The sequence below is a fragment of the Bos javanicus genome, chromosome 1 (genome assembly GCF_032452875.1).
Source record: "Bos javanicus breed banteng chromosome 1, ARS-OSU_banteng_1.0, whole genome shotgun sequence".
In the NCBI taxonomy this organism is placed as follows: Eukaryota; Metazoa; Chordata; class Mammalia; order Artiodactyla; family Bovidae; genus Bos; species Bos javanicus.
Genome location: NC_083868.1, coordinates 46,746,651 through 46,765,946, shown reverse-complemented (window position 1 = coordinate 46,765,946; position 19,296 = coordinate 46,746,651).

Sequence of the window (19,296 nt, the reverse complement as noted above, 5' to 3'; positions counted from 1 at the left end):
TCATCAGGTATATCTGGCACACCTGATACAGCCCTGGATCTGATATCTCATGAGATCTTCCCCAATGAAAGTCATGTCCAAAGGCCAAATATAGGTAAGCATTTTATTTGTGTATGAACAGAATTATGACTTTATAATTCATCAGCTGTGGAGGAGAGTCAAAATTCATGGTATTTCAGTCAATACAAATAAGGATTAAGAAATACTATTATTTCACCATGGAGCATCAAGTAGAGAAGAAATAGAAACGTCAAGCAACTGACATTGCTGTATTGCAGTCTATCTAGTTTATGCTGTATGTAAAATGATATTTTTAATGTTTTTAAGATATCAAAATAAATGGTGCAGACCATGGTGCCTTAGGGATTCTACCTAGTGGCTGATATTGGGAGAACTATGCACACAAAGAAGTGAATTTTTAAGGTCTAGAAATCACCTTATCCAATATATTGGTAGTGATCCACTGAATGATGCTGGCTGAGTGAATTTAGGTGTATAAGTAGCAGTCTAGTTAATACAAGGAAGTTTTTCTCATGTCAAGGTGAGCAAAATATATTGAAGTGTGAGTCACTCAGTCGTGTCCAACTCTTTGCAATCCCATGGACTATAACCAGGCTACTCTGTTCATGGAATTCTCCAGGCAAGAATATGGAGTAGGTCGCTATTCCCTTCTCTAGGGGATCTTCCTGAATTAGGTATCAAACCTGTGTCTCCGGCATTGCAGGCAGAGTCTTTACCATCTGAGTTACCAGGGAAGGCCAAGCAAAACACATTAGATCTCCTCTAACTCCTATTGTATTATACAGATATGGCCCTAAAATTCCAGAGCAGTTGATTTATTTCCCCTGTCAAGTAAGCTCTGTCTGGGCAAATTCTCTTGAAAAAATTCATTCTGGGTTCATGAGCCTCTGTGTGTGTGTGTGTGTGTGTACTCAAAAATAACATAAATTACACTGGCAAAAGCAAGGAAGACACCATACCTCTTCGCTTTTCTTTTTATTCATTGACTGTCTTTCTATAGGGTAGTTTGACCTTATCAGTTCATAGTGTCTGTTAAATATTTTGTGGATATTTTTGCCAATCCATCATTTAACTTTTCACAATTGGATTTTTTATTAAAATTTTCTCAGTATTATTTGCTCAACTAAAAAATTTTAACACTTCAATTTTTAAAATTTTTAAAACCTTGTAAAACTTAATTTTTAAAACTTAAAATTTTTTAATTTCAATTTTAATGTAGTCAAATCTGTCCACCTTTATTTATGGCTAAGAATGTCTTTCCTTCATGCTTGATGTCTTCTCTCATACATAGTTAAACAAGCTTTCTCTTGAATTATTTTTGAATATTTTTGCTATGTTTCTTCATTTATGTTTAATCTATTGGGGATTTATTTTCATTGCATGGATTGAAGTAAAAAAAATCTCTAAGAACATGGAAAAATGCTCACCTCCCTAAAGTCACTGAAAAGGAAATTACAGCCAAGTGACACAACATTTTGTTCAAACCAGAGTGGAGAAAACCACAGAGTAATGACACCCCTGCTGGTTAGCATGCATATCAATGGGCATCAGTGCACACTGCTGAGAGGCCTGCAATTTGCAACAGTCTTGTGGAAATGTAATGTGATGACATACTTAGTTTAAAAATCTAACAGAAATTTGGAAAAGCGTTTTTTTTTTTAATTTTTTAAAAACATTTCTTAACAGTAAAAATCACCTGTTTGCCTGCCTTATGAAACTTGTGCAGCCACAGTTTATTTGGAAAGTGATTCAGGGACAGGAATAGGGGGCCAGGGATAGTGAGACAGAGAAGGTGGAAATACCAAAATTAGAGTGGAATGTGGTCGCCCCTGAGGGTCATAAGGCCTTGATTCTGCCACCTGAATAACTTACAGGATCATCCACTGGAGGTCGGAGGTGAGAGCACAACCGTTAGAGAAGTCCTAGAGGTGGGAAGCAGAGCAGGACAGAAAGACTCAAGGCACATGCTTGAAGCAATAAACTGTCAGTTTAAGTGATTCTATATTTGCTTCAATTGTGACTGGAATCAGTAGTCCAAAGGCACGTGTCAGGAGACTCCTGATACAATATCAATAAGTAGGTGAGTGCTTCAGTAAATTATGGTATATCAGTTATATGGAAGATGACACAACTATTTAAAAAGTGACTGACACATACCTATATTGACCTAGAAAGATGTCAATAATATATTAGTAAGTGAAGTCTGGAGAGACTTATATTTTCATGATCTCATTTTTGAAATTAAAAACCCTGTATGTGTATGCAATTTTATTGTACATCTTTATGTAAATATAGAAGAAAGTCTAGAAGAGACACACCAAAATGCTAATATTTGTTAACTCAGAGAATAGGAGTGGAAGAGAGGAAATTACTAAACATTCTTTATGCAGCTCTACCTTGTCTAAATTGCCACCCCCAAATTCATTACTTTGGGTTTTTTTTAAATAATTAATTGAGAGACATTAAAAAAAGCTAGCAGAGAATGAGATGGTTAGCATCACTGACTCAATGGACATGAATTTGAGCCAACTTTAGGAGACAGTGAAGGACAGAAGAGCCTGGTGTGCTACAGTCTGTGGTGTAGCAAAAAGTAGGATGTGACTAAGTGACTGAACAACAAAAATAACAGCAAATATATTCCTGGTTTGAGCTTTATTCCTACTTGAGAACTTCCTCTGGAAGAAAATCCAATGTATTCCTAGACAGTCATAATTCTTAATTGCTAGTAAAAAATTATTTTACTTCTAATTAAATCCCATCATACAACACAACAAGGTTACACCTTGAGGTTTCACCTTATGCTAAGTGAAATACACCAGCCACAGAAGGACAAATACTGCATGGTTTCACTTCTATGATGTAGCTAAAGTAGCTAAACTCACAGGAAGTAGAATGATGATTACCAGGGGACGAGGGGAGAGCTGTTCAATGGGGCTGTTCAATGAGTACAGGCTTCAATTATGTAAGGTGAAGAGCTCTTGAGATCTGCGGTACAACATTGTGCTTATAGTTAAAAATACTGTACTGTACACTTAGAAATTTGTTAAGAGGGTAGGTCTCATGTTATAGATATTTTACCACAATTTTTATAAAAGAATATATTGACTTTCTCATTGTTTAATCTGTGACCCTTTTCCTCATGAAACTCATTGTTCAGTTCCACTGGCTTATAAATATTCAAATGGACCACATGGCTCAAACCCTAGTAATGGAATTGAATGAAAACTTGGATTAAAAGATCAACTATAGGGACTTCCCTGGTGGTCCAAAGCAGGGGACATGAGTTCGATCTCTGATTGGGGAACTAAAATCCCACATGCTGCAGGGCAACTAAGCCAGCGTGCTACAACTAGAGAGAAGCCCATGTGCCACAGCAAAAGATCCCGCATGTTGCTACAAATATTCCATGTGCCGCAGCTAAGACCTGAAAAAGCCAAAAATAAAATAAAAAATGTTCAAAGGTCAACTATGAAATATACATAATATATTCACTAACTTAAAGCTAAAAAAATGTGTAATGATTGCCTTTAGTGGATGAAGATAATCATGAATTAAGTGTAAAATTATCCGCTATTTCCTATGGATGCCAAAGTTTGGTCATATCAACAATAAAAGAATTTGGTTTGGGAGTTTTTTGTTTGTTTGTTTTAGTTTTCATCTTTTCTCTTTGATCTTCCCTTCACTCAGTCGTGTCCGACTCTTTGCGACCCCATGGACAGTAGCCTACCAGGCTCTACCGTCCATGGGATTTTCCAGGCAAGAATAGTGGAGTGGGCTGCCATTTCCTTCTCTAGGGGATCTTCCCAACCCAGGGATCAAACCCAGGTCTCCTGCATTGCAGACAGACACTTTACTGTCTGAGCCACCAGGGAAGCCTTAGTTTTCATAGCACCTAGTATAAGAATTCCTCTTACGGATAAAGTTGTTTATGTTCTGAGAAGCCAGCATAGAACATAATGCTAAAATTGATGGGCCTTGGCATTGGATGGTGATAAAACTTTGTAGAAAGATAGAAATCACTCTGTATAATTGAAAAAAAGAATTGTAAACTTCAGAGAAAACTTGGGAAGTTGGGGTGGAAAGTAAAGTGAGAAGGAGAAAGAAGGCAAACAAAATGATGGCTTGCTATGTGTGAAGGGACCCTTCTAAAGAAAAAGTCTACAAAAATAATCTGGAGTCTGAATAGGCTGCATTTAAAAACAAGCTATCTTTACAAAATTATCACTTCTAAAATAAACCAAATGTGTCATTTCTACCTACTGAAAAAAAATACCAAATAAACGGGAAAGGATCATCTCAGTAATATGGATGATATGCTTTTATTTTACCTAAGCTAAGCATTAAAACTGAAGAAACATAAATGTTTGGAGTCTAAATTATCTAATTTTTCTGTTAACCCAACTGTAGTACACTGTTTATTTCTTCAGGGTTATAGGTGCGTTTATGTTCTAAAATTGACCTAAGTGCTATTGTTCAGACCTTTTCATGTTTGCAGTCCACAGGGTCATGAAGAGTCAGACATGACTTGGTGACTGAACAACAACGTGTTAAAAGGTCATTTGTGTTCAAAATGCCAAATTCATTTCCAATTCCTGGACCGTCAAACTTCACTTAGCAATTATTTCTAGTTACAAGCTCAAATGCCTCTTGGAGTAGGGAGTTCACAGTGGAAACAATCCTAGCCAGAGCAAATCTGTAAAATATGTTGATGCTAGCAACTTTCAGCTCCTTCAACTTTCTTTTTTAGATTTTCTATTCAAGACCTTTCTCAATCTGATGCAGCTTAATTCTAAAACTTAAAGAGTAAATTTGCCTTATTAAACTGTCACAACAAGAGATTTGCTGTGGAAAGACAAACAATTCTAAAGGAGATTACTGGGAGTGGGCAATGCTGTACATAAAGGAATGAATCACAAATAATAAAATTTCCAGTGCCAGGAGCAGGCCAGTGTGATAAATATATTTGAGTAGGTACCACACCATTGACTGACCATCTACTTATACCTTAGTCTAATCTTGATCCTCTAGGCATTTTTTGTGTCTCAGGGATAAGGGAGGAAATATTTGATTTTGAAGGGTCACAATTTTCTAAAATAAAATGCTTTCTAATTCCCCTCTCTTTTGAGTAATATAGGAATAATAACCAAGAAAGTTCAGCTCTCTTAAGTTTCTTTAGTGGAGAGAAGACTCCTGTGTACATTATTTATATCAAATTGTATTGGTTCCATGATTAACCTGACAAATAGGCAAAGCATAGTGTCACAGAATAGCAGATCAGCTCCTTGAAAGCAAAGACCACTTATTTATATGTCCCCAAAGTGCTTTGGGTACTCTTGCCTGGAAAATCCCATGGACGGTGGAGCCTGATAGGCTGCAGTCCATGGGGTCGCTAAGAGTCGGACATGACTGAGCAACTTCCCTTTCATTTTTCACTGTCACACATTGGAGAAGGAAATGGCAACCCACTCCAGTATTCTTGCCTGGAGAATCCCAGGGACGGGGAGCCTGGTGGGCTTCCATCTATGGGGTCGCACAGAGTCGGACACGACTGAAGCGACTTAGCAGCAGCAAAGTGCTTTACCCTAGTAATGTTCAGTGAAGTTTGCTGAACAATTTATCTCAAACATCATTTAGAAAACCGTCCACCCAAGGCAGGAATTAACACCAACAAATAAAGATCCTCACTCAATTACAAGTGTCATGAAAATAATGTTTTTCTCACAGCACTCCCCCACCAAAAAAAAAAAAAAAAACCTTATGAAGAAATAATTTTTTTAAAAATATGTTGCTCGCCTTCAAGAGGCACATAAAAAGATGCTCAATATAGTTAATTATTAGAGAAATGCAAATGAAAACTACAATGAGGTACCCACTTCACATAGGTCAGAATGGCCATCATTAGGAAGTCTACAAATAACAAATGCTAGAGAGGGTGTGAAGCAAAGGGAACCTTCTTACACTGTTGGTGGAAATGTAAGTTGATACAGCCACTATGCAGAACAGTATGGAGTTTCCTCAAAAACGAAAAACAGAGTTATCACATGATCCAGCAATCCCACTCCTGGGTGTATATTTGAAAAAACTCTAATTCAAAGGCATACTTATACTTTTATGTTCACAGCAGCAGTATGCACAATAGCCAAGACATGCATGTATGCGTGCTAAGTCACTTCAGTCTTGTCCAGCTCTTTGCAACCCTGTGAACTGTAGCCAGCCAGGCTCCTCTGTCCATGGGATTTTCCAGGCAGAAATACTGGAGTGGGTTGCCATGCTCTCGTCCAGGGAATCTTCCCAACATGGGATCAAACTCACATCTCTTAGGTCTCCTTGACAGCCAGGTTCTTTATCACTAGCACCACCTGGGAAATCCTGCCAAGACAAGGAAACAACCTAAATGTTTATATATATATATATATATATATATATATATATATATATATATATACACACACACTCTCACTATATATATATACTCTTTCTCTCTCCCTATATATATATATATATATATATATACTCTTTCTCTCTATATATATATATATACTCAATGGAATATTCCTCAGCCATAAAAAGAATGAAATACTGCCATTTGCAGCAACACGGATGGACCTAGAGATGATCATACTAATGAAGTAAGTCAGAAAGACAAAAACAAGCACCATCTGATATCACTTACATGTGGAATCTAAAATACAACACAAATGAACCTATCTACAAAAGAGACTCACAGACATACAGAACAGACTTGTGGTTGCCAACAGACTTGTGGTTCGTAGAGAAGGAGAGGATTAGGGGTTTGATTGACTAGCAGATGCAAACTATTATATATAGAATGAATAAACAACCAGGTCCTAGTGTATAGCACAGTGAAATATATTCAATATCTTGTGATAAACCATAATAGAAAAGAATATGAAAAAATGCATATATATGAATAACTGATTCACTTTTCTACAGCAGAAATTAACATTATAAAGCAACTATACTAGAATAAAATAAACTTAAATAGATATTAAATATATAAAATATATTATTTAATAAATAATTAAATATATATTAAATATATACATATATTGTTGGCCTTGGCCAGAACAATGGATGAGAGAGATTAAATTTGACCAACTTAACCAATCTACTTAACCAATTAATTTAAAGTCCAGAATTTAATATAAAATAAAGGCACTATAGCCTAACCAAAGAAGTGGATGATTAGACTGGGAAGATATGGCTGCTGCTGCTGCTGCTGCTAAGTCACTTCAGTCGTGTCCCACTCTGTGCGACCCCATAGACGGCAGCCCACTAGGCTCCTCTGTCCCTGGGATTCTCTAGGCAAGAATACTCGAGTGGGTTACCATTTCCTTCTCCAACGCATGAAAGTGAAAAGTGAAAGTGAAGTCGCTCAGTTGTGCCCAACTCCTAGCGACCCCATGGACTGCAGCCTACCTGACTCCTCTGTCCATGGGATTTTCCAGGCAAGAGTCCTGGAGTGGGTTGCCATTGCCTTCTCCGGGAAGATATGGCAGACATCTTTATATATCAGTGAAGTGAAAGTGAAAGTTGCTCAGTCATGTCCGAATTTTTGTGATCCCATGGACTAGTATAGTCCATGGAATTCTCCAGGCCAGAATACTGGAGTGGGTAGCCTTTCCCTTCTCCAGGGGATCTTCCCAACCCAGGGATCAAACCCAGGTCTCTTGCATTGCAGGCAGATTCTTTACCAACTGAGCCACAAGGGAACGCTTATATATCAGAAGGGCTGTCTTATGTAAAAGGGGCTGAACTTAATCTATGTAGTTTCATAAAGCAGCATGGAACCAAAGCAGAGTAGAAAATGTAAGGCAACATATTTTTTAAAGGCTTTATGATGATTATAGATAACCAATAAGCAATACTGTTTATACTCTATTATTCCAGCCTACTCATTGATTCTATATGATAGAACATAAAACTATTTTTATTTATCTTTTAGATCATGCATGCATGCGTGAAAAGTTCAAATTCTGTGCAAGTATCATAAAATATAAGATTAATTGATTTTTCTTTTCATCTAGCTGCCTTAGTGTCGTGCACTCTCAGATTTTTCTATATCATAATAAGAGAGTAGTTGTTTTTTTTTTTTTTCCCAAGATTATGGGACTTTGAGTCACTTAGTACCACTGCCCACAAAATTCCCCCTCAGCATTTCTACTGATTGGACATTCCCAGCAATAGCAATAGGTAAAACTCACTGGTTCCCAAGACAACCCATACCATCTCTAAAATACAGTGGCAATTAGAAAGTTCTTACCAACTGTGGTGAGCAGAATAATGGCTCCCAAAGATTTTATATCCCAATCCCCCAAACCTCTGAATATATAACCTCCTATGGTAAAGCAGAATGTATAGATCAATTAAGTTAAGGATCTTGAGGTAGGAGATTATCCTGGATTATCCAGGTAGAACCAATAAGGGTCCGTATAAATGGGGAGATGAGAGGGTCAGAGTCAGGGAGACTGGAAGATCTGAAGATAGAGAAAGGAGACAGGAACCGAGGAATGAAGGTGGCCTTGAGAAACTGGAAAAGGCAAGGAAACAGATCCTCCAGTGTAGCCTTGTTGAAGCCTTGACTTAAGTCCCATTAAGATCCATTTCAGACTTCTGACCTCTAGAACTAAAAAATAACAAATTTGCAGTGTTCACAGCCCCTAAGTTTATGGTGATATGTTACAACAACAAAAGAAAACTAGTATATCTTTCTGCTGAAGCAAAATGGATCTCCCAGAAGACTCACTGGTCTCCAGTCCACGTTAAATAGGTTTAACCTTTTTTTTTTTTTTGGCATCATTAAGGCATTCCTCTTTCAGTTTTTAAATCCTAAACTCCTTCACCCTTTTCTCACATGACTTCTCTCTAGTTTAATTTGCTTTCCTATTCTCTGTCTTTTGAAAAAGTCCCCTTTAGTTCTGTGGTTTAGAACAGAATCATATTATCCAAATGTCATCTGATCAACACAATGGTATAATTCTTTGGTGACAGCAAAACCCACTGACACAAATCACAGTTCATTCTCTTATTTTCCTTTAACTTTTATTGAACACTGATGTAGAATACACTACAACTTACTAAGAGTAATAGTGTTTAATAATTTGAGTTAGACACAAAACAAATCATTCTTACATATTAATTGAAAAGTTCCTTGAGGTTTCTTAAGTTACAGTCATAGAGACAAATTTGATTAATAAAATAAGTCTACAGTTACTCACCTGCAATTTTCACTTTCTCTTGTTAAGAAATCCAATATCATTCTGGTTTCTGTTTAATTGTATTTGGTCAACTTTTGACCTTTCTTTTTCTTTCTTATACTTTCAGGGGGATTTTAAGTTCTGTGCTTTATTTCCATTGTTCTGAAGTTTCACAGTAATGTGACTTGGTGTGTGGTTTGTTTTCACTGTTATGCTAGGCACTTGGCAAAGCTTTTTAATCTTATTTTCTTATATTATTTATTCTATACTTTTCTCTCTCACATCTGTCTGTTTTCTCTTATGAGATCTTGGCCCACTTGGATTCTTTGTCGAATTTCTTTTTGTTCTACATTTTCCGTCTTCTTGTTTTGAGTTGTTCATTTTGGTTTTGTGGTTTCTGTTATTCTATTTTCTGGGAAATTTACTATATTAGTTTGCTAGGGCTGTCATAGCAAAGAGCCACAGAATGGGTGGTTTAAAGGATAGAAATTTAATTTCTCACAATTCTGGAGGCTGGAAGTCCAAGGTCAAGTTGCCAATAGAAGTGGTTTCTTCTGAGGTCTATCTCCTCAACCTACACACATCAGCCCTCTTCCTGCTCTTCACAAGTTGTCCCTCTGCACACACACACACCTACTGCCTCTCTCTGTGTTTTAATTTCTTCTTATAGGAACATCAGTCACATTGGATTAGAGCACACTCTAAGAATCTCATGTAACTTAATCACTTCTTTAAATCCCTATCTCCAAATATTGTTACCTTCTGAAGTACTGGGGGGTTAGCTTTTAACATATGGATTTGGTGGGGGAGACAATTCAGTCTTCGACATTTATTCAACTTTTCTCTCAAGGCTTTAGTTTAATGTTTAATTTCTACTGTCAATTTTTTATAGAACTCTATTTTATTCTCTTAATATTCATTTTTATTGACTCCTATCTTTGTTAATGGATTTATTTTTTTTCTTATCTGATAATCTGGTCTTTTTTCTTTATTTCCTACACTGTCTTTCCTTCCTCTGAGTTCATTTCATGGAGTTTTTCCTCAAGTCTCTAGGGATCTTTGAAAGTTCATTCACATTTAAGAGGGACCTATATTAGAGACTGAAAAGCTGATTAGAAACTGTGAAAATAGGAAAGACTCAACAGTGGGCCTCACTATAGGATGATTAGGCTGTAAGTCAGTTTATTTTGTTGGGTCAAAGAGAAGGAGAGAACTTTAAGGAAAAGAGTGATGAGCAGTGAGCTGTGACCATGGAATACAAGGGTGAGATCATGATAGGTTTGTTTGAGAGAGTCCTCTGTATGATGGGATCCCACAGGTCTCAATAAATTCAATGAATGTAAACAACAACAAAGGCGTGGGATTGCTTTTCACATGGTCCAAAGAGATGAGAAGCTTCAAGGCAGCATAAAACTCACACATACCATATATAAAAATAAGCTCAAAATGACTTAAGGTCCTGAAACCATAAAATTCCTATAGAAAAACTTGGACAGAACACTCTTTGACATAAATTATAGCAATATCTTTTTGGATCTGTCTCCTGAGGCAAAAGAAACAAAAGCAAAAATAATTGAATGAGACCTAATTAAACTTAAAAGGGTTTGCACAGCAAAGGAAATCATCAACAAAGTGAAAAGACAACCTACTGAATGGGAGGAAATAATTGAAAATGAAATGACTGATAAAGGGTTAACATCCAAAAGCTATAAACATTTCATACAACTCAATATCAAAAAATAACCCAGTTAAAAATGGGCAGAAGACATGAATAGATATTTTTCCAAAGAAGACATACAGATGGTCAACAAGCACATGAAAAGATGCTCAACATAACTAATCATCAGAAAATAGAAGTCAAAACTACAATGAGGTATCACCCCACACCTGTCAGAATGGCTAGTGTCCAAAAGTCTAAAAATAACAAATGTTGGCAAGGAAATGAAGAAAAGGGAACCTAGTACCTTGTTGATGGAAATGTAAATGGGTGCAGCCACTGTGGAAAACAGTATGCTGCTGCTGCTGCTAAGTCGCCTCTGTCGTGTCTGACTCTGTGCAACCCAATAGACGGCAGCCCACCAGGCTCTGCCGTCCCTGCGGTTCTCCAGGCAAGAACACTGGAGTGGGTTGTCATTTCCTTCTCCATTGTGTGAAAGTGAAAAGTAAAAGTGAAGTCGCTCAGTCACGTCCGACTCGTAGCAAGCCCATGGGCTGCAGCCTACCAGGCTCCTCCATCCATGGGATTCTCCAGGCAAGAGTTCTGGAGTGGCTTGCCATTGCCTTCTCCGGGAAAACAGTATGGAGGTGCTCAAAAACTAAAAATAGAACTACTATATGGCCTAGCAGTTCCACTCTTGGGAATATAACTGGAAAAAAGTGGAAACACCACTTTGAAAAGATATATTTATCCCAATGTTCATAGCATCATTCCTTACAATAACCAAGATATGGAAGCAACCCAAGGGTCCATCAATAGATAAATGGATAAAGAAGATATTCTCTCTGTGTGTGTGTATACATATATAGATAGATAGATAGATACAGATAGAGATAGATATATATATAATGGAATACTAACCATAAAAAAAGAATGAAATTCTGTCATTTACAACAATGCGGATGAACCTAGAGAGTATTATGCTTAGTAAAATAAGTCATCAAAGACAAATACTCTATGTTATCATTCATATGTGGAGTCTAATAAATAAAACAAACAAATGTATATAAAAAAACAGAAGCAGACTCACAGATATAGAGTACAAACTAGTAGCTATGAATGGGGAGAGGGAAGAGGAAGGGACAAGACAGGGGTAGCGGATTAAGAGATACAAGCTACTATGTGTAAAATAAGTAAGCAACAAGGATACATTATACAACACAGGGAAATATGGCCATTGTTTTGTGATAACTTTAAATGGTGTATAACCTATAAAAATATTAAATCACTGTGTTATACATCTGAAACTCATGTCATATTATAATCAACTATACTTCAATTTTTAAAAATTCATAATTTAGGCAGAAACTAGGAGGTAGGGGGACTTGACCAGGCAAAAACATAAGGAGGCTCTTCCCAGTGCAGTAACCACAGGCTTGGCAGTATAATACTATGAGTTTTTTGTGGCACACCAAACAAGACATTGTATGTTTATCACTGCCACTTTGACACTGATCTCTGCTGCTTTTATGAAGTGGGAGTAGGGCGAGATGGGAGGAAAAGCCTGTTCTGCATTGCATTTAAGTTTTTTATAACCAGAGGAAAAACAATAATTCCATTTTAAGAGACTTTCAGATCAAGACCACTCCACATAACCAGCACTCAGTTTTCATAATCTTTTGTATTTATTTAAAAGGTTTCCATTTGTTCAATTAATGTATTTGGTAAACTTTGATCCATTCTCTAAGCCCTCATCAGAGTCCCTCCATCCCTGGAGGGCACTAGGTGGTAAGGACCTTGCCCAGATCAACAAGCCAGGAGCTGAGGACAGCTCTGTTTCCTTTAAACCTGGTTCTTTCCCTGTACAACAGAGTGGGGAAAACCCGCCTTTAGTATCATCTGACACAGCAGCCCTGCCAAAATCCACCAAAGGGGGAAAAAAATAAGTAAAGAAATGGCTACCTTCAAGTCTTTTCTCATGAAGCCTCTCTGCTTTAGGGAAAACAGGAAATATATCACGCTCATCTTATCAAAATTCATTCCTTCTGTGTCCCCCATGCCATCACCATCACATCTTCTGAAACTGAAATTCTTTCCTTGCCTTGGTTAAAGGAACTTTAACCAAAAAACCTTTTGTTCTGTGATTAAAAATATAACTGAAATGCTAGTATCATGAAATTAAAAACCATATTTACTTTAAATCACCCAAAAATGTGTCTGAAGATCCCCTCTTGGTTGAGGGGAAAAGGAAATTTGTCTTATTTGCATTTTATTTTACTGTTTACAAAATGCCTAGAATGCCAGGGAAAAGACTGGAGAGGAAGAAGCTGGGAGCACTAAGTGTGTCTGTGTTCCACTATCTGTCACTCTTCCATTTTGCTTGAGGCCAACCCAGTAAGAGAGGGTTTCTGCTCAGGCAGGTATGGAGGGCTTGACAGCCGCACAGAATTACTGAGAAAGAGGAAGTGGAAATGCCAAAGGCAGCAAATATTTTTACGGATCCTACTTTTCCTTCATTGCTGTTAAGTTTAAAAAAATTTTAAAGATAAACAGCTCATATTCTGAAAAAAATACAGATTATGAGACTTCATAAACAATTTGAACTAAGGTATGTGGTCTTTCTCTGCTAAAGAGAGCTTTGCAAAGAGCTTATTTAATTAAAAGCAAGCTTATTAGAGCCCTGCTGGATAAAGCCTTTATCAGGGATAAGTCTCTGCGAGCTTATTTTGCTTCCTGAAATCCCCATCAGAACTCACACCTGGAAATACAGAGATTAAAAATACTGTTGATCTAGGTGTATATTATGAGAGAGAGCTGCAGTCCTAGTCTATCTCTGGCACTTACAAGTCACATAACCTTTGCAAACTTACTTATACTCTTGGATTTCAGTATCTCCTTATTTGTAAGGTGGGCCAATAACACTTGTCTCCTAAAATGAGTACAAGGACTAGATGGGATGGTGTGTGAAAAGCACAATGCCAGACACTCAATATTATCTATTATTGTTGTTGTTATTATTTTTACTACCACTACTACTTATTAAAACACCCATGGGCTTCCCTGGTGGCTCAGATGGTAAAGAATCTACCTGCAATGCAGGAGACCCAGTTTCTATCCCTAGGTTGGGAAGATTCCCTGGAGAAGAGAATGGTAATCCACTCTAGTATTCTTTCCTGGAGAATCTCATAGACAGAGGAACCTGGCAGGCTACAGTCAACGGGGTCCCAAAGAGTCAGACATGACTGAGCAACTAATATACACTTTTTATCTTCACAGCTCTAGGGATATGACAATCTGATATCAGACCTGGGGAAGGAAAGGCTTATCCACAGTTGAAGGCTGGTCTCTTGAAATTCCCTGTGAAGAGCTGCAAGCAGCTGGAGGCCAGTACAAGGTCACCGATGAAAAAGAAGACACAACCACAGGGCTGCCGAAGACCCAGTCAGAGAATTGCCCAGAGCTGTCCCTGCTCTTGTTCAATTGCTTAAGGTTCAGATTAATATTTCAAACATGTGCCATATGCTCCTCTTAAAAGATTTTTAGTAGGCTGAAGCCTAAATATAGGCTATGAAGAGAGTAGGGGGAGAGGGGAAATCCAATCAACTTTTTGGTTCCCAATACCTCTTAAATTGCTCCTGACCATGAGCTTGTGAAGAATATTCATTCAGAGCAAATCTGAATGCTGAGAATGACATCCATCTTCAGTCCCAGAGGAATCCCAGAGCTCTTGTTTCCAACTCCTGCTGAGAACAAGCAATACTGACAAGAGTGTCCTGGGAGACCAGTTGGCCAATGGGTTCATGAAGGCCAGCATATCCATGTCATTATCACATGTAAGGTAAGCAGACAAGCTATAACGTCATGCCCATAAGCCTGGTGCTCATAAAACAGAAGAGGAAGAAGGGCCTCCAATGTAGACACTGGGGAACTTATGGGAGTCAAAGCAGGGTGGGTGTGGGGAGCACAGGATGCTAAAAATTTGCATTAAGGATAAGGAATTCCAGTTTTTGCAGGCAAATCAGATTTCCAAGAAATTTCAAGAAAACTCAGAATCATCCATGATAACCATCAGGGCCTCTTTCCTTAGTCTTGTCACTGGTTATATCTGTCTGTTCTTTCATCAAGCTTCTTGCAGATACCCCGTTTCTTTCCATGATTGCTACCCAAATTCAGGCCCCCAGCTTGTCATGTCCTAACTTAACACTATCATTTCACAGTGCTCTTTCTTTTCCCTCCTCCTTTTCAAAGGAAAAGTCTACTAAAACTCCTCCTAGCTGCATGTGAAAGTGTAGCAGGATTCTCGATCAGAGCCTAAGACGATTCACCTTAGAAGATCTGGAAGACTACTGAGACGGCCCTAAGGGGTGTGGTAAGAGGAATTCTGACTTACAGGAGAAATTGGAAATAACTTTTCCTCAGGGAAGAGCAGCCCTTACATAAAAGCTTGGTCTGATAAGAAAGCTTTGGTGTTAGAACAGAGGGCAGATTTTCAGTATGATTCCACTCAGTCAAATTTTCTCCGGCCCAGGCCCCATGGACTCATGATGGAATCCCCAAGGAGACAGGGACCAAATGTACAAACAGAAAGAATGAAGCTTGACAGGAAGACAGAAGAGAGGTCTCCCCACATCAGAGAGGAACATGAAGTGGTTTCTACATGCCAAGGAAGCAACTGCAGTAACAGGGGCCCTGTGAGTGGTTTTGGCATTGTATAATGTCCAGCCTCCATGGCAGGAGATAGAAGCTGGCAGTGACAGGAGGGGATTTCCGAACATCTGCCCAAAGGCACCAAAAGATTCTTGGCACCTTTTGCATCTGCTTCACCAGAAACAGCAGTCCCAGGAACAAACAATCCTGTACAATCAAAGCAGAGAATATGGCAAACCAGTGTGAGCTAGAAACACTGTGCCCATTACCTGTTGTGAGAGAGTCCTGGGACTCTACATATTTGAGAAGATTTCTCTGAAGCGAATTTAAAACTCTCCACCCAAATGGTGGGAACATTTATACTATTGCTGTAGTCCCTTTTTTACCTTCAGTTTGGGGTAGCTTGAGGAAATCTTGTATTTAATCTAAGAACAGTTCACCAGGGGAGAGAAACTGATTAAATGGCAACTCTATGTTAAGTAGCACTAAAAGTACATTTGCATCTATTAATCTTTACAATAACTCTAAAAACCAGATGTTTTTGTCTCTTTTTAATTAAAGGTGAAGAAACTGAGGTTTAGGGTAGTTAAATTACCTGCCCAGGATCACATAGCTTGCCAGGATTGTGAACTCAAATGCAGAACCCTAGCTTCTACCATTACACTTGGACTTATGTTGGAAAATTGTCATCTACAATGCCTGCTACCAAATGGATAACATCAAAACATGATAGATTTGCTACCTATCTACATTAAGTATCATGTCCTGAATATGCTCCGTTAGCATCAAAGTCACCACTAAATACAAACAAGCCAAATTTAGAGACTCATTATGCTACTTATACAAAAATATTTTGTGTGCACGAAGGAAAAGAGCAAAAGAAAACAGGTGGCTGCTCGCAGTTGTGGATCTTCTTACCTACACCATCAGTGAAATTCTAGAAAGGATGCATTAGAGTGAAGGAGAATGAAATGAACTTGGCCTTATGTCTACGCAAGCTTCTTGTTAGTGTTCTGCCTCTGGGATTCTAGTGTCCATTGAGACCACAACCTGTTTATTTGCATTAAGTATTCTCTGACCTTAAGGAAATAGATGTTATTTGAAAAAAGCATGTACTTGAGTCATTCCAGGATCTACCTCTAATGCTATGTTGCAGTAACACAAATACACCCCAGAGGTGAATAAAAGTATTTCTTTGTGTAATTATACATATAAAGAAAGTCAACGGTGTGTGTTAGTGGTGGAAGCAAGGAGGATGTGAAGCAGTCAAAACAAGGGATATTGTTCACTTTGGTGTCTCACAAACATCTTATACTTTTTTTTGTCATAGCTGCATTCACCATCTTACCCCTCTTCCTGGCTGTCAGGAAATGGCTCCAACCTCCGCCCAGTTGTCAAGCCTGAAACCAAATATCCAAACTGACTTGTCTTTCCCTATCTACTCATATCTGTTCAAACATCAATTCTTTTTGTCCCTACCTTCTAATTATTTCTCCATCCCTCCCTTTGACTTCAACCCTACTTAAACTACCTGAATTACAGTCACCATTATTTCTTCCATGATTTGCAGAATTTTCCAGCTGGTCTCTTTCCATCCTGCTGGTCCTCATTAAATCATTCTCCAAGTACATCAAACATAATATTTTTTTCATTTTAACTGTGGTAAAATATACATAAAATGGGGCTTCCCTGGTAGCTCAGCTGGTAAAGAATCTGCCTGCAATGCAGGAGACCCCAGTTCAATTCCTGGGCCAGGAAGTTGCCCTGGAGAAGCGATAGGGTACCCATTCCAGTATTCTTGGACTTCCCTGGTAGCTCAGACAGTAAAGAATCCATGTATGATGCAGGAGACCTGGGTTGGGAAGATCCACTGGAGGAGGGCATGGCAGCCCACTCCAGTATTCTTGCCTGGAGAAACCCCATGAACAGAGGAGCTTGGTGGGCTACAGTCCATGGGGTTGCAAAGAGTCGGACCCAGCTGAGTAACTAAGCACAGCACACATAAAATACATCAACTTAACCATTTTTAGGTGTGCAATCAATGGCCATTAAATACGTTTACATTGTTTGTTCTCCCACAATCACCACCATCCATTCACAGATCTCTTTTCATCTGACAAAACTGTAAACAGTAACACGTGATTCCTCCCAGCATCTGACAACCATCATAGTTTTCTGTCTATGAGTTTGACTACTCTAGGTATCTCGAATAAGTGGAATCATACAATATTTGTCCTTTTGTAACTGGCCTGTTTTATTTGCATAATCCCCTCAAGGTTCATCCATGTTCTAGCATGTCCCTGATTTCCTTTCATTTTTAAAGCTATTAATATTCCATTGCTTGTGTATTTAATGCTTTATTTTTACATTCATTTGTGGATGGACATTTGGTTACTTCCACCTATTATCAATTATTAATAATGCTGCTATGAATATGGGTGTACAAATATCTCCTTGAGCCTCTGCTTTCAATTCTTTTGGGTATATACTTACAAGTGGAATCATATGGTAGATTTAATTTTTTGAGGAACCGCCATACTGTTTTCCATAGTCGCTGCACCATTTACATTCTTACTAACAGTGCACAAGGGATCCAATATCTTCAAATTCTCACCCACGCTTGTTATTTTCTGTGTTTTTGATAGTAGGCATCCTAATGGGTGATATCTCAGTGAGGCTTTGATTTGCTTTAGTGATGTGGAGCATCTTCTTGTATGCTTGTTTAATATTTGTATGCCTTCTTGGAGAAATATCAGTCCAAGTCCTGTGCTCATCTTCAATTGAGCTATTTGGGCAGGGTGCTGCTAGTGCTGCTGCTAAGTCACTTCAGTCGTGTCCGACTCTGTGCAACCCCATAGACGGAAGCCCACTAGGCTCCTCTGTCCCTGGGATTCTCCAGGCAAGAACACTGGAGTGGGTTGCCATTTCCTCCTCCAATGCATGAAAGTGAAAAGTAAAAGGGAAGTCGCTCAGTCGTGCCCAACTCTTAGCGACCCTATGGACTGCAGCCTACCAGGCTTCTCCGTCTGTGGGATTTTCCAGGCAAGAGTTCTGGAGTGGGGGGCCATTGCCTTCTCTGTGGGCAGGGTGGAGGGGTGTTATTAAAGTCAACCTCACTTTACTGTGGAAGCACAGTAATCTTGAGTTTTCAACTATAACTCTACCATATTTTATTTCTTAATAATTTAAGGCCATGTTTAAGGTGCATAACAATTAAAGATTGTTGTGTCTTTTTAGTAGATTGTTCTTTTTACCAGTATGGAAGGCAGATGTCCCTTTCAGTGCATTTTGCCCTGAATCTACAATTTCAACATCAATATACTAGGTATTTGTTATTATTTAGTAATTGCCTGGAAATTAGATTTTACCTTTCATAATTTTCGTATTTCTGGTTGTGACTTTTCTGCTTAGATAAATCCTTTGAACATTTGCGACAATATGGATGGACCTTGAAGGCATTATGCTAAGTGAAATAAGCCAGAGAAAGATAAATATCATATGATATCTCTTACATATGGCATTAAAAACAGAAAAAGCTCATAGATACAGAGAGAAGATTGAAGACAGCCAACGGCAGGGGTGGGGAAGACATGAGTAAAGGGTATCAGAAGGTGTAAAAAAAAAAAAAAGATAAAGAATCAACTTCACCTATCATTGAATCTGGGATCGTTTTTTACTTGATGTGTCCAACAGAATATAGAAAAAGTAAATGCTTCTGCCTTTGTTCCCTTGGAACCCAGCCCTGAAACTGAA